This window comes from Poecilia reticulata, chromosome 22, assembly GCF_904066995.2.
Source record: "Poecilia reticulata chromosome 22, P_reticulata-male-v2, whole genome shotgun sequence".
Classification (NCBI taxonomy): Eukaryota; Metazoa; Chordata; class Actinopteri; order Cyprinodontiformes; family Poeciliidae; genus Poecilia; species Poecilia reticulata.
This window is the reverse complement of record NC_088851.1, coordinates 26,832,584-26,849,692: the sequence shown is the minus strand read 5'-3', so window position 1 is coordinate 26,849,692 and position 17,109 is coordinate 26,832,584. Positions and strand designations below refer to the sequence as shown.

Sequence of the window (17,109 nt, the reverse complement as noted above, 5' to 3'; positions counted from 1 at the left end):
GAGCGGCTCTGAGAAGATGAATGTGATGCACTGGCTGGTGCAGCTGCGTCTCTGCTGCTCTGCTCTGGCCTTTCTTTTGTATTGCAGTTGACATAAATCATGAAACTACCTGAGCAATGCAGCAAACCGTCCTGCAGACGGCGGTTCTGGAACCTTCTCACCATCTGCACAGGACGTGGCTGTTCTGGTGGACAACATGGCAGCTGGTTAGCATGTGGCTGTTCCATCCTCCATGTTTCCTCCTGTCTGTTTCAGTAAACATGCTGGTTCTGCACAGCCCAAATCACTCTCACTACAAAAGAACTGCCAACTGCAAAACAGATTTCAGCGACTGTGTGTGGCTGATAAAACGCCTGCACCGAGTAGGTACAAGTTTCATTACGCTGCATGGAGCATCCGGATCGTCTGCACGTTTGGACCTGATAAGGCGAATCTCGGTGGAAAGCTGCTGGGATCCTGCAGCTCAGCAGGGTTTGGGATTTTCTCTGGATAAAAGCTTTCAGTTCGGCTGCAGAGACAGAAACACGCTGATTTTAAAGGTTTATTACTGATAACTAAACTCTGAACTCTGACACTAAGAATCTTAACTTTTTATTTTCACCTTGCAGATTCTTTAGAGGCGAGAACGAGGAGCTGTGAAACCTCTGGAGGACGTTCTCAGACTTTATCAGTGCTAATGCAGCATAAAGCCCACAGCCTCGTCCGTCTGACTCTTTCTTTCCTCACCTGCAGCTCCATTTCTCCCTCAGTCTCTCTTTCATTCCCTCTTTGTGTTCTTATCTGATGAAGTGAATAATTCATGTCTATTCTTCAAGGAGGCTCTCAGTTCTACCTCCTGGTGTTTTCTTTAAAGCGCTGCGGGTCCAGGTGTGTGAGCCCCGTGCTCAGAAAAGGTTCCATTTCAGATTCCACAGCTTTCATTCATCCAGCAAACACACAAATAAAATATAATAAAATAAACCACGGCGAAAAAATACAGTCTCAAAATAATCGTTTTGCTGTGACATCTTTAACTTCCACATACTGGGACCAGTAAAGCCAGTAAAGCCAGTCTGACAGAAGAAAATACCTCCACACAAAACCATGTGAGGGTTTTGATCTCATCCAAATATTCCTGACAAACTACAGATGGGGATGTAAGAGATTATGGGTTCAAAGTATATATATGAAAAACTAAAAACAAAATCTAATTAACGGCTTTGATCAAAAACAGAAACATCTTCTGCTCTGCAATGAACAGAACTAGTTCCTCCGTCTACAGACACACCTGGTAACGTTTCACCTGGTTCACCTGGTATTTTTTCTCTTTGGCCTCCAGCCCAAGCTCACCTGATTCCAGATACGTTTTCTGGAAACACTTTTTCTCCTGGAGTGACATGATGAAACATTTGAGCAGTTTTGAAACTTTCCAGTACCTTATCACCCATCAGTTACAGCAGATTGTGATGAACTGCATGTGGAAACCACTGAACACGTCATCCTGGATGTTTGTGTCCTAACTCATGTTCTCATTGTGAATCTTAAGATGAAAAGTTGATTTTGAGTGTGAAAGAGGAAAGCAGCTCCCTCAAAGCTTCCCAGAGTTTCTCACTCATCAAATAGAAACACATAAGTTGGAAACTCTTCTTCTGGTTTTGGCTGTCAGCCGCACAGAGGTACAAAGATTATCCATAAATCCTACATGCTCTGGATGCGTGGGCGGGCTGCAGCGACTGTTCTCTGCTCAGCGGTGTGGGCGCGTTCTGGAAGCATAAAGCATGTAGAAGTGGTGCAGCGTGCGTTCTGTACAATGATCCGGTCTATCAGGACCAACGCAGAGATTCTCACCACAAAGCATGAAATAAGGATCGTCTTTTAGCTGCTAAATGACTACATATAATAGATCATTTTAATGTGATGCGTTCCAACATCAGAACCCAAAAAGCTTCACATGTATGAATGAGCTTCAGAGGAATGTTGTCTGGTTGGGTTTGCCTGCTGAGAGGAGATTCATCGCATCTCAAGAGTCTCTTCACTTCACGGTTCTGGTGCTAAAAGCTGATAAAAATGATGATACAGATTCATCTTCAATTTTGATGAAAATCCAGCAACATTCAGACATTAATTCACATTTCTTTGTGCCTTATTGGTGTTTGTTTGGCTTTGTGCCATGTGAACCCTCAAGCCGCCATGTTGGATTCCAGTTTGCTGCAGCACTGAGGGGCATAGTTAGTGGTTTTATCTGGTCAAAATAAAACAGTGGAGTCACCAGATAGTTCTTCACAATACGCTCTGCATTTAGGAGACAACGTTGGAAATCACAACACATTCGTCTTTTAGAAGAAATTCATTAAGGATTCTTCACAGGGACTCAACAGTCTCTACATGCAGAATATCTATGGCTGCTCAGATTACGTGAAATCTTACATTTATAAGGAACTTAGGAGATTTGTCGCCTAAATGCATCCAATCAGCTGATGTAACGATGATTCTGTTACAAATAGAAACCATGGAAACAGAAGCAAAGCAGGAAAGACTTCAACCTCCAGAACAGTCAATAAAATAGTTTCTGAGCATTTTTACAGAATCTGTTACAAAGTGGAGCAACAACAACACAACCAGCATCACCAGCCGATATACTGGACAACTTGTGTCTTTTATGTGTTTTCATTTTTTCCAACATTTCTGCTTTATGGATCCAGATGCCAACTTTACTAATCCAGCAAACATGCGAACACAACAATACCTGAATTTGCAAACCTATATATGTATTTTTTTCTCTCAAGAGAAAAATACATATTTAAAGGTAAGAAAACAATAATGGGTTTGATCAAAGTAATAATCTGAACCTCAATTTTCACTTTTTACCATCATCAGAAAGTCACTGTCTGTGTTTTAGCTTAGCATCTCGGCGCCGTCGTCTGTCAGATGTGAGTCCATCTGACTGGTCAAATGTTGTTGCCATGGAACATATGGACGCCTGCGTTAGAAAAGGAAATCCCATAAACTGCGTCCAAACAGCCCTGAGCTGTGATGATGCTACATAAACAAATCCTGGTATAATTATGATTTCATTTCCTGTCAAAATAAGAGTCACAAGCAGCAGACAGAACGGCAATAATTCCAAAAAATATTATGACCAATGAAACTTTTATCCCCAAATCATTTTTGGTAAACATTAATTGGAGCTTATGATGATAATAAACCATATGAGTGGTGAGATGTTGGTTGGTTTTCCTCCTGATGGTCCGGTCGACCCGGTTCTACTGGAACCAGAACATCTGCTCCACCTCCAGCTGCTGTGGTTCTGAGTCAAACCAACCTGTTCCCCTCCTGGCCTGTGGGGGCGCTGCACCAAGAACCACTGAAGGAAACGACACTAAAACCTCTGAAGACACTGAGAGCAACTTCCTTCTTCACCAGATGGAAACAAGATGGAGGATTTTAGCGGTTGGAGGATTTCTCTTTAGGCTAAAGACCAGGAGCCATTTCTGCTGCTAGCGCTAGGCTAGCATGTTAGCTTTGGTTGTATTTACCCAGAATGCCCTGCACTGTAGTCCACTTCCTGCTACAACCTTTAGTTGTGTATCAATGTGAGGCCACAGGAGCCACGCAGTAAAACTTATTCAGCACCGACTGCTAACCAGATGCTTTTAGGATTTATGGATTTTAGTTTTGGTTGTTTGATAATTTAGCAAATGTTATGACTGCATTTTTATGCTTCGCTGCATCTTGTGACTAATTACCCCTGCAGTTCCTCGCTCACTTCAAAAGAGTCGTTTCAGCATCCTTAAATGTTTCTGTCCCAAGACGAGGAGAGTTTGTTTCTGTTTCCATCTGCCTCTCTGTCTCCCAGGCACACTTTGGCAAATATAGTCACTGTGTGACTTAAGCAAATGTAATCATCTGCATACATATGGTGCATCACTAGGAATACTAAGAGGCCCACGGCGATCACATCCTGGTCCAGCGTGAAGGAGTGGCTGAGCTCTGCAGATCAGAATCTCAGCCTCTCCACTCCAGCTTCAGCCTCCAGTAGAAATGAATATTCATCCCAGCTCAGCCTCTGGTCATGAATATTTATAGTGGTTAACACCAGATATGCAAATGAGCCAGTCAACCCAGATGGCTTCAGATCTCAACATAATGATCACACAGACCTGCACAAAGACGCTCAGGAAGAGCGAACACACACACACACACACACACACACACACACACACACACCGTCAGACTGAGGAGCTTTTCCTCCTGAAGGTATGAATGTCAGGAAAGAAGCAGAAATCAAACCAGAGCAAAGTTTTTCTGTTTCAGCAACATGTTAATACAGGAATCTCTCAGCAAACACATCTCTGACTCTAACACAGACATTCAGGAGGAAAATTCATCCAGGAGAGCCGAGAATCTGTCCCTGACTATTAAGAATTACAGTAAGGCAGAAAAACGCAGATTAATGGAGATTACAGCCACAATGACAGGCAGATTAAAGGCACAGAACCTGAAACACAGGAGGAGAATCTCACTGCTGGATCATCTTTCATACTAAAGTCCTTCAAGCAAAGATTCATACAAGTGTCTATTATAATAAGCAAACAGTCCAAATCTTAAAAAAGAGACACATGAATAAGAATATTCAATTAATTTCATTTAAAATTACATCATTTCTGTCTAATTTAAAATAACTAATATTAATTTAAACTCCACTTTCTTTCCACCGTTATGAAACATTCATGTTGTAAAAAATGAACTTACAAAAACATTCAGTGGGTCAAGAAAAAATATTTGAATGAATTTATGTCAGCTGAACACAGGAGTTTGGTCAAAACGATTATCTGTCTCAAATCGATCAGCTTTTATTAGTGAACGTTTCTCTGCTTATTTCACCAAAAGTTACAATAAAAACTCCTACAACTTGTTTCCCACAGCGGTTTCAGACAGAATGACCTTAAAGAGACAGAGGAGGCAGACCTACGTCCAGACGTCATGCTTCATGTTCCGGTCAGGAAGAAAACATCTCCAGGTTGTATCTGCAGCTGGAGGTGATGCAGAAAGCTGCAGACTCACCTGAAGGATAACAGATTAAACCTTCCAGCCAAAACCCTGAGTCCAGGCTGAGTGAGGATGATCCCCTTTAATAACATATTTAAGGTTCAGATGTTTCAAATGTCCACAACCAGAGTTTTTTCTGGTCCACAACTGGAGCGTCCAGAGACACAAAGCCTCCCTAACCAGCTTATCATGCAGAGTGAGTGAGTGATGCAGGTGATGCGTATGACACATCCACTGCCTCTGCACACATGCAGGAAGAGATTAAGGCCAACCAGCTTGTTGTCCGTAAGCTGGACATCACCTGAGATCAGCTACACACACACACACACACACACTGGCCTGTGTGTGTGTCGTCATGGAGTCTGAATCCTTCACTTTGCAGGTAAAAGTCCAGTTTGAATCAAAGCAGATGTGGATTCTGGAGGTTAAACCCTTAAAAACTAATGATGTGACTCTTCATGTTTCGCTGAAATCCAGAAGCTGAAACATTTTGCATCGATGAAAACAGCAGGAGGGAAGCAGAGCCACAGCTCAGGCTGTTCAGTGAACTCAAGCAGTCCATGAAGTTCCCAGCCTTCGTCACATCATGCTGCAGCGGACGGAGACGAAGACGGAGACGAAGACGGAGAAGAAGACGAAGACGGAGACGGAGACGGAGACGGAGAAGAAGACGAAGACGGAGACGGAGACGGAGACGAAGACAGAGACGAAGACGGCCGCAGCAACGTCTGAGCTGTTTTATTGTGCGGTCAGAATGAGGTCGAGCTGAGCGACAAAACTCAACTGGGTCTCTGGCTGTGACTCAGAGACAGAGAGACACCTGATCACTGGATGACCCCTGGTCACACAGGATGACCCCTGGTCACACAAGATGACCCCTGGTCACACAGGATGACCCCTGGTCACACAGGATGACCCCTGGTCACACAAGATGACCCCTGGTCACACAGGATGACCCCTGGTCACACAGGATGACCCCAGGTCACACAGGGTGACCCCAGGTCACACAGGATGACCCCTGGTCACACAGGATGACCCCTGGTCACACAAGATGACCCCAGGTCACACCAGAGGCCACATGCAGTACCAGACCCAAACCCGGTTATTCCTACATGGTGTGTCACTGAGGCGCAGCGTCCCGGATCAGGTTTGTCCAAACCGTCGGGTTTCTGGCCTTGTAGACGTTGAACCTGCATCTCTGAGGAGTTGCAGTGAGACGCTGCTGCTGAGCTGCAACATTTCAGTCTCGCTGCCAGGAACCAACAAAGATCCTCCGAATGTTTTTAGCGTCAGTTTGTCGTGCTGCTGCCGACCTTTTATCTTTCTGTCTGGATGTCCATACGTGTGTCCAGCTGTGATGAACACATGGTCCTGGCTGTGCTGAGTCATGGTGAGGGGCTGGTAAATGGCTGAGTCATATCTTTGCCTGCAGGGCCGCTGCAGCAACATGCTAACCCGCTAACCGGCCGACTTCCTGCTAAATGTGCAGATTTCTGCCTGCATTAGAGCGTTACACAGAATCTGTTGCTCCTCCAGCAGAGAACCTCAGGATGAGTAACACTGATGTTATCAGAGTTAAAACTGTTGTCGTTACGGTAACCAGCTGCTGAACAAATCTTGATTCATTTAGATTTTCTTGATTTTGGTCAAACTGAAGCTTTCCTGTTGAGGTCAGAATAATTTACCTCTTAAATCTGTTAAAGCACAAAAACCACAAAACACACATCAGATCTAGAACATAGATCTATAAAGACAGATCTATGTTCTCTGTGCGTCATTTTCAACCATTATTTCCTTTAAGGACCAAAACATGAAGCTGAGTCAGACGACTGAAAACAAATCTCTGTTCTCTGTTTGTTTCACATTTGCTGCCAATTGTGTTTGATTGTCACTGCATTGTAATCACACTTTGTGCAGCTCAGTGGGAGGCAGAAACATGGAGCCTCCTGACTGACAAAATGACAGCTCATTATCAGCAACAAGCTCTTCCCCAGGGTTTAACACACCACTGGAACATTAGCTCATCCAGCCAAGCATGTTACTCAGAGTATTTCCAGGACCGGCTGGAAATACTCTGGGTAACATTTGTGAAAAACAAACTTTCAAAGCATCAATAAAACCACCACAGACTGTTAATTGAAAAAGATGAAGTGTTTTGCGTTGCGTTTTCTAAGTGTCCATATCAATCCCTCTGACATACGCAGACAGACATTTGCTGCAGGCCAGCAGCTTGCAGAGTTCAGGTTGATGCCAAATGGAAAGGCTTTAAAAAATAAATAAAATTAGCAAATAAATACAGGAAAATTCAGCCAATAGCTGCAATTAACTGGCTGCTATTTATAGTGTTGGCTATAAAACTGGCAAAGTGGCAGCAGATATTTGAAAGTCATAACTGTTTACAGAGCAGATGGAGGAAGTTTAACCAAAAGCAAATCAATCAAAGTGTTAAATGACTTAAATGTTTAAAACATTCATAGTGCCTTTCAAAAGCCAGAGAGAAAAATTAAAGAACAAAAAGCATCATGAAGGAAGTCAGCAACAGGTGAGGGAGGGGCATGAGGAGAAGCTTAACCATCAACAGAACTCAGATCAAGTAATTGTTAAAAGACTTAAAATCTCTTTTACAGGTTATAAAAAGTTCTGCTGCTCTGTTCAGATGAGACCAGAACTTTACTGACCTGGTCACAAAATAATAAAGACACTGAAGATTGTTTAAGATAAATACATAAATGAACAAAAATCAATAAAAGCCCATCAGAACTCAACACTAACTCCGTTGACCTCTGAACCTAAACTGAGGATTTACTTTTCCGGTTTTCGTCTCAAACTCTGAGATCGTTTGTAACTCATGAACATAAAACTGTGTGGTGAAAGTCTAAGCAGTCCAGCTGTGAAACACGGTGGTGTCAGCATCATACTGTGGGGATGTTTCTAAAATGGGCGGAGCTAAATCAGGACGATCTTCGAGGAAACCCAAGTAGAGGCTGCAGGGGCCTGGGGTCAAAGGTCAGCAGTCTGATATGATATGGGTTTAGATCAAATAAGATCCATGGGGTAGAACGGCCTAGTCAAAGTCCCGGCCTAAATCCAGCTGAGAACCTGTGGTAAGTCCTGAAATGTCCAGTTCTTCCTGTCTGAAGTGATCAACAGTGAAAAAGAAAAATATTTGTCACCATTTCTCATTTTTCTTCCACTCAGATAAACTATTTATCTGATATGTTCCATAAAAATATCTTCAGCTTTTGTGGTTGAAATTTAGCAAAATGTAAAAAAGTTTTCAAGGTGTTGTGGTTTTTCTGCCTAACAGAAAACATGTGGCTCACAACTGAGACTAAAGGGATCAGGAATAAAAAGCTTCTATCCTCTAAAACGTCTGTTAACCTTGAAAAGAGAAATAAATGTGATCGGTGTGAAGGAATGAAGCGGTGAGCGTGTGAACGTCCCCAGCATGTAGGTGCTCTGCTGCTAATCTGAGTGTGAACAGATGGGATGCGCTAACCAGCTAGGCTAAATGCAGCTATTGTTGGCATGGACCTAGTTTGATCTGCGGCTTCCTGATCCCAGGCTGCATAATTAAATGCAACATTTAATCCACCCAGAGTCGCTTCCCCAAAGCACAAAGAACAAACACCGTGTTCCTTCCTGCTGCTGCACTGCTAGCATCCCGCCATGCTGCTCAGGCTTCACTCAGTCAGCAGTTATGAATGAAGATCTGCATTAAGAATAAGTAACAGCTTCAGACTGAAGGAACCAGGATTGATTTTATTTGTGATATCTGTGAGTTATCGGTGCGGTCCAGCTGCGATGGCCTCGGGTGTCTGAGCGTCCAGCCAGCGTCCAGCCAGCGTCCAGCCAGCGTCCAGCCAGCGTCCAGCCAGCGTCCAGCCAGCCTCATGCAGGCTGCATGTTTCTGGCTTCAGCGTCAGAAAGCAGCCGGTCGTCAGGAAACGTCCTCATCAGGCTGCAGCTTCAAACTGAGCTGCCGACTGACATCCAGATCCTCTGGCAGAGGCCAGAGCATCCAAAGGGAATTAGGAGACATTTTATTGGCTGCATATTTCAGCGCATCAATATTCAGAGAGCAGTGTGACCCTGACCACTCTATAAACACAAACTAAAGACCAGATTAAGCTCTGAGGTTTCAGAGGTTTCTCTAAATATACATGGAAATAGAAAATACACATAAAAGTTTAGAGTCTTTTTTTGTGACAGCTGCTGCTTCCCAGGAGGAAAAAGGCTTGTTCGCCATGGTAACGGCTTCAGCGTATAAAGTGACCTCAGCAAAGACGCTGCTGACTCTAAACCTCAACATGAGGAAGAGGATGCTGCTCATCTCCAGAAACAGTTTCCTCTCTGAATCATTAACTTTTTAAAATCCTCCTTTACTCTAATTTACTGTTTGTTAAAAGTACCTTTGAATTGTAATTATATCTACTGTAGCCTGAAAAGTAAATTATAGTCATTAATGTAAATCTCTCTTAGGGAAGAACTGATCAGAGCAGTAAAAGGAACCAGTCAGAGTGGACGGGCTTTGATCTGAACAGTCATGAGGACTGAAAGTGTCGGCCAGAAGGTCCTAGTCAAATCCTCCATTAACTGATTGTCATCAGTGAGACCAGCTCTAGTGTTGGTCTAGTCAAAGCTCTGAGAAGAGTTTAAGCAGAAGGTCTCATTTATTCAAAAAGCTGTATTATTTTTGAACAGCTGGTGGTTCTGGTTGTGGGTTTGAATCCAGGTCTGATTTCTCTGCAGACAAAAACTGCAGGATCTTTTATCCAGCAACCAATATTTGTGTTGTTTGTTCATCCTCTTGCTAGTTTCTGCTAAAGGTTCATCAGAAATGTTTCATTTTTAGGTGAGTTTTGTTCAGAACAATCTGCTGATGTGTCTGGTTCTGATCTCTGGACTGGACTGAAGAAACGTGAGCTGATGGAAGGACACATTTCAGTGATGTTTTGGTGGATTGTTGCAGGACTCTAAGCTGACAGGCCTACCCTGCGTCCCGCAGCATGACGTGTCAACTGGGAGCAACATACAAACACAGGCCAGCAGGAAACATGGAAACATGATGTCAGGTGCCTCACGTTGCTGCTCGGCCTCTCAGGCAGCTGGAGTTACACAAACTCAGCAGATCTGTCAGTTTCTGTCTGCAGGAGGAAGATGGCCGCCAGGGGAGTCCTGAACTACATGCATGGACTCATCCAGAATGTTATATTCAGTCTCATAAGGCCGTATTGATCTGTTTCATCTTAAATACAACAAAACATTTGACTTTTGTCTAAAAAGAATCCCCTCGTGAGAAAAACGTTTCGGTACTAGGACCTGTCTGACTACATGAAGTAGGCAAAGAAAACAGTTCATAAAGCAGCACAGCGAGTCTCCAGATGAAGAGATTCAAGAACTTCAGTCTGGAAGCTGTAGAGTCTCTAAGGCTTTGGACTCCAGAGAACCTGAGTGGAGAACCTTCCCAGGAGCCCGACAGAAACGCTCCAACAGAACATCAACGACCATCAAACCGTCCGGCAGGTCAAGCTGCAGCCATCAGGTGACAACCTGAAGTCAAGTCCAGTTTGACCCGGTACCAGAACCAGACCGGAGCCTCAAGAACCAGGATTAGAAACAGCAACAGACGGAACTTGTTGTCGGCACGAAGCCAAAAGTCTGTGAGCATTGTGTCACATTCACACATATCTTATCCGCAGAGCACAGCTCATTATCACCCAACATGTCTTACATCCGTCACGTCACCCACTCCTCCACACGCAGCGCCGTGCACGCCGCCACACACACACACACACACACACACACACACACACACACACACACACACACACACACACACACACACACACACACACACACACACACACACACACACACACACATTGTCAGAGCAGCCTCCCCCAAGCAGGGTTGTGAGTCGAGGAGAAGGGAGGAAAACTTTCAGCTCCAGTTAAAGTGAACCTTCGATGCGTTTCTGCAGCAACAGGAAGGAAATCTGTTGTCTTTAATTACAGATTCAGTCATGATCCCAACTAGTTCAGTCAGCCACAGACTAATCCTGCCTCAGCCACAGTAAGCTACTTATTTAGAGTAACTTGATGGCACCAACACAATGTGGGCACACTAGTTAAGGGTGTTGGCATGGCAACAGCTACACCCTAGAATAATAACAACATTCATCTGTCACTGAATCTTATTTATTTTCAGGACTTGAATGTGTGTTTCAGATAATATGCCTTTAAAACTTTAAGTGGATTAATTAATAAGTCATTAAAAATGAAAACGCCATAATCTGTGGATTTTGACTTGGATTTTTTATTTATAATAATAACTGATGAACATTTAGCAATAATCTCCCTATATTTCTAATATTGTAATATTTTATATGCCTGATCACTTTTCATGATGTTCTTTCATTTTATTAAAATTCTTGTTTTATGTTTGTCTTTTAAAAGCAGAGATGATTTCACTACAGGAAGGTTTTCTAAGAATGTTCCTGGTTTTAGAGCTTTTATTTTTAAAAACTTGTTTAGTTTGCAATTCTAAGAAACAAATCAAACAAGTTCTGCTTCAATGTTAATTCTCCTCTACTGGCTCTAATTAGAAATTAGAAACTGGCTCTAATTTCTCTGACATAAAGTCATTTCAATCTGGAAAGACTCAGACGGAGAAAAAGAAACAAAAGATTTAATGACTGACAGTTCTTTGGCGCTCGGCCCCGGCGGCTGATTTGAGCTGAGATTTGCTGTGAACTCTGGTGAACATCCCAGAAGCTGAGTAGGGATGTTCTCCTCCGGGGCCCGACACTGGAGGTGGAGGTCGGGAAAGGATGACGTCCTGGAGAGCCGAAGGATGCGGGTGGAGAAGGTGGAGGTGGCGGGTTGAACGCAGCTGGGAAGCGGCTGACGGTCTGGAAGTGGATCCTTATGTGCAGAGCTGGGTTGATGATTGGACGCTCTGGGTCAGAACCGGCGCTGAGGTTGGAGATGAGCAGGATGCAGCGATGGGCGAACGGAGGGGGCGGAGTCTTCCAGCTTGAACTTGAGCTTTTAGCTTCATTTTAATAGTATTTCAGAGTCAGTGCTGTCAAATTGTTACATTTTAAATTAGAAGTTATAAAGTTTTCTCTTATAAAAAGCAGAATCCATCCTGGAAGCAGAAGTGACTCAAACTGACATAGCAGAAAAACATTTTACCATATTTCCAACATAACTAACAAGCAGGCAAACAATAAAAATAACTTTTGTGGATAACTCCTGTACATCTCATGTACGTTTTTTCCCCAAATGTCATTTTTCATAGGCAGGAGTGTTAAAACTGTCTTGACATTTTTATCCTTGTTGAAATTCTTAAAAATGTGAGAAATCTGTTCACTTCTATTTGTGTTGTGTTGAGGAGAAAAGCTGTGGGGATTTCAGCAGCTCTGCTGTCTCGGTGGCGTCCTGAGGAAACGCTGCTGCTCTCCACAATGACCCTCACACTCATGCATATGATTTCAGTCAGCTGCATGAGGACGGCTTCCTGCAGCCAGAGGAAAACCTTCCCATCAGCTGCCGTCTCTGCAGCTCCCTCTGTCTGGATAAGTAGAACTAGAAGTCCAGCATCTCCTCCGCTGGCAGATGGTTCAACAGAGTGAGGGTGAAAAGCTGCAGAGGTAACTTTAACGGGTTTTATTTGGGAGTTCATGTGATAGTGTCTGTTTGGTGCCTGGCAGTTTGGTGGCCAGTTTTCCTTCAGAAAGTCATCTTAAAAGAAAAATCTATTTTTCCAAACGTCATTGAGCCAAAATGGCGTCCAGCGTCAGTCCTTAGATGGACTCCTCACTGCTCTCTACAGATCCAGTCACATCCACTGTGTGTTGCATCATGTGATCTAAGCCCCTCCTACTCAGCACGTTGCCTTTCAGCCTGTTTCCCTCCTTCAGTCCGGTCGACCCGGTTCTACTGGAACCAGAACATCTGCTCCACCTCCAGCTGCTGTGGCTCTGAGTCAAACCAACCTGTTCCCCTCCTGGCCTGTGGGGGCGCTGCACCAAGAACCACTGAAGGAAACGACACTAAAACCTCTGAAGACACTGAGAGCAACTTCCTTCTTCACCAGATGGAAACAAGATGGAGGATTTAGCGGTTGGAGGATTTCTCTCTAGACCACAAACCATTTATCCTGCTAAGATAGGCTAGTGTGTTTTGGTTGTGAGCTGATGAGCTACTTTGTTTGCCTCTATCTAAAATCTTCCAAAAATACACTGATGTTTCCTGTTAAAAAGAAACCAAAAGCTCAGGCCAGATTTTGAAATGTGATGGAAAAGAAACAAAAAATTTAGTTTGATTCATCAAATCAACAGGAGTAGCTTCAACCTGTGTCCAACTTTTTCACCACAAACTGAACGGCCCCAAAACCCGATCCGAGCCACATCCACATGTGGAACTAAATCATATCTGACAGTTTCCAAAGCGTCTGCAGTTTGATCAGTCGCATCGCGTTCATCCGACTTTTACATCATCAAGCTGAGACGTGCGTCACAATTCAGCAGCAGAAGAATCCAGACGGTGGATCTGGATGTAAACAACGAGTCAGTGAACACATCACATCCCAACCCCACCACGCCTGGTCCGACTCCACATCCAAACAGAACCGGGTCAGAAGCTGCAGTCAGGGCTCCGCTAAAGGCTGCTGCCGTCTGCTGACCGTCTGCTGACCGTGTTGTCACTCTGACCAACTTTAAATTCTGGCGGCCATATTTACAGCTGTAAGAAGATCAGAGTGGCAGCCATCTTTTCTGCTGTAAACAGAGCGCTGCGGCGGCTACATTCTTCTTCTGCAGGTCGCTTTGGAACCATAAACCATAAACCTTTCATACTGAAGATTGATTGGAGTCACATTTAATTTGTAGCCTGAACAACCACACAGAAAAAAAATCTGAACTGAGCATGAAGACCTGCAGTTAGCGCCTATCAGCGCTAAGCAGCTGAGGTCTCAGGACCCTGAGATCTGAAGCAGGAATTCGCTGACATTCATTCCTAACCTAATGACAGCTCCGCCGCCTGACAGCCTTAAATATGAGAAGATGAACACAACTAAAATCACCGGCTTCTCATTTCGCCACGCTCCTTTTCTAGAGCACAGGATGCATTTGCATAATGCCACCATATTCACAGGCCATTAGCAGCAGCATGAGGGACTCGTGTGAACAAATTTATTGCCTTGATCAATCAGTGCAAACTACCGTTCCAGTGAAAATGGTGAAATTCCAGCACAGCAACGATGGAGCCTCGGGACAGACAGGAAGAGACTTTCCAGATGTCTGCAGATGTTCCAGTTAAAGACTTTTCAAAAATGATTCTGTTTTTACTGATGAGCTGCACAGTAAAATGAAACAATGAAATAAATCCTCTGTAGGATTATGTCCTTACCAGTTTCCACAGCAAACTCTGTTAAAGCATATCTACAACACAAACTCTTCCATTAGCAGTGCAAGGCTCTATTATAGATACGTTCTGGTTCTATGGCTTTGAGGCCTTCTGAGGATAAAAAGAACAGAATAAAATATCTGAGCTTCTTCCACCAAAAACCCAATTTTGCCTCTAAGCTGGAGGGAAAATGTGTAGAATTAGATCCATCTTCAAAAAGACGATCAGTGGCAGGCAGAGAGAACATCCAGCAGCGCCGAGTGTTTTCTGACAAACACAACCTGCATGTGAAGCTCATGACTTCTGCAGCTTTCATGAGCCCTGAACGCATCATCATTCTGCTCCAACAGGGCGTCTTAGAGCAGCCAAGTCTCTCCTGAGCAAATTCTGCAGCTCATGAAGTGAATGAGGATGAAAAACCAAAGACAGGAACCATTTAGTGATTCTTTGGTTTTACTGCGTTTTATCATCTAAATGATGCACAGAAATATCTGCGTCCAGCTGAAGATGCACCAAGCCGTCACACACACACACACACACACACACACACACACACACACACACACACACACACACACACACACACACACACACACACACACACACACACACACACACACACACACCCACACACACACACCTCATTTACAAGAGCTACATGACGTCGACAACACCAGCACAGACGGTCTAATTTTGTGCATCCAGAAAGGTTTGCGGCTTTCCGCACAGCGGCTGTCCCGCCGCGCAGCCGCAGCCTGCAGGTGCAAACAGAGGCGCAGCGGAGGGAGAGGAGGGTGTAGCTTTTGCGGGTGTGCACTTTGACAAACCGCAGCGCAGCCCGTTCAGCTGGACAACTGGAACCGCAGCGCGCGTTCACAACCACGAGCACATGCACGCGCAACTGGAGCTCACATTGAGCTCAGCGCGAGGAGCCGGAAACACCAGACAGTCCTGACCTTGCTAATATATATATATATATATATATATATATATATATATATATATATATATATATATATATATATATATATATAAACACCCGCCCCGCGTCTGAATCCAAACCCAACGGAGAATCAATTAAATTTGGAGAAAACTCTGCAGACGTGGATAGATAGATAGATAGATAGATAGATAGATAGATAGATAGATAGATAGATAGATAGATAGATAGATAGATAGATAGATAGATAGATAGATAGATAGATAGATAGATAGATAGATAGATAGATAGATAGATAGATAGATCGATCTACCTCTCCTGGTGTGTTTCCTTCCCTGTCTCAGCGCACCGTTATTCCTCCTAATCCCATCCTGCGGTGACTCGCTGTAACTCCAAAGAGGCTCCAGAGAAATAAAATCCGGCTCCTCGTCGGCCAGGCGTCGCGCCGAGGTAAAAATCCTTCAGGTAGAGTAAATTCCTCTCGGGTTCACAGTTCCTCCAGAGGGCGCGTCCAGCGCCTACATCCTTCTCCTCTTCTGCCTCCTCTCTCTTTCCTGCTCTTCCTCGTCCTTTTCTCTCCCGGCTTCATCCCTCCATCCCCGCAGCGAGAGAAAAAACCATCCGGCACCAGAAGTGGAGTGATTCTCCGAACCTGAACCCACCGCTCGTTCTTCTTCTCTCTCTTTTTCAATTTCTTCTTTTCCTTGAACGATCTTCTGCTCCACTTCTTCCTCACTCAGCCTCGTCCAGGTGAAAGTGGAAGATTTCCACCAGAAGACATTATTCCAGGTTAATGGTAATAAATCACATTATTCCACTGGACCGGACAGAATTAGTTGCTTATTAATAAGTCACAGAAATCCATGAGTGGTTCTCCTGGTTTTATTCTTTTTGGAGTCAGGTGAATCTGTTCAGAGACGCGGATCTGGATCTTCTCTCCTCCTGCGGGGCTGATCCCGTCTGCGCCTCTGGTTCCCTGCGCCTTTCCTCCACTTCCAGTAGAATAGAATAGAAAACCAGATGACGTCCCAGTGAAGCTGTCCTGCTGTCCTCCTGTCCTGCTGTCCTCCTGTCCTCTTGTCGCGCAGCGGTCCGGTCCGGTCCGGTCCAGGTCCTCGGTCCTTGCAGGGCGCTTCTCCTGCGCGGTAATCCTCACCGCACGGTGGGGTTGACCGGAGTGAAGCTGCAGCCAACTACAGCGACCTACTTCCTGCTGCAGATTTCAAACTAAAAGCCCTCAAATAGTCGATTCCACTCATTTCAGTTTTCATCTTAAATTGTTCAATATGAAACTCAGTAAATAAAACAAGATCAAAAGATTTTTATGAATATGAATCTACTTTATATTTCTAATAATATATTAAAGTTTTTAACTAATGGCATTTAGTCATTAGTTAAAAGCAAAGCAGGGAGTTGTTACTTAAATCACTGAGTTTCATCAAACACCATCTATACTATATTATATTATATATTCATAAATAATATTAACTCTCCCTCATCACTCATTATTCCTGCTGCTCTCCACTTCAGGCCTTCATATTAAAACCAACTTCCTGCTCTGGTCGGTCCAGACTAACCAAGCTAAGGTTCTGACCCGGCTCTGCTGAGTGGTCTTTAGCTCCGCCCCTTTACCCTCCATGCCCCTTAGCTCCGCCCCCTTTGCGCTGAGTGGTCTTTAGCCACGCCCCCTTTGCACTGAATGGTCTTTAGCTCCGTTCCCTTTGCTCC

At 44.2% G+C, this 17,109-nt stretch overlaps 1 protein-coding gene across 1 annotated transcript in view; it reads right to left on the bottom strand.

The window, feature by feature from the left end:
- The window catches only part of lrfn5a (leucine rich repeat and fibronectin type III domain containing 5a), an 82,892-nt gene extending 66,327 nt beyond the window's left edge, over window positions 1-16,565 (bottom strand). The window contains exon 1 of the mRNA XM_081603214.1: window positions 15,695-16,565. The gene's annotated coding sequence lies outside the window, so the exon portion shown is untranslated. The remainder of the gene's footprint in view (window positions 1-15,694) is intronic.
- Between the last annotated feature and the right edge of the window lie 544 nt (window positions 16,566-17,109).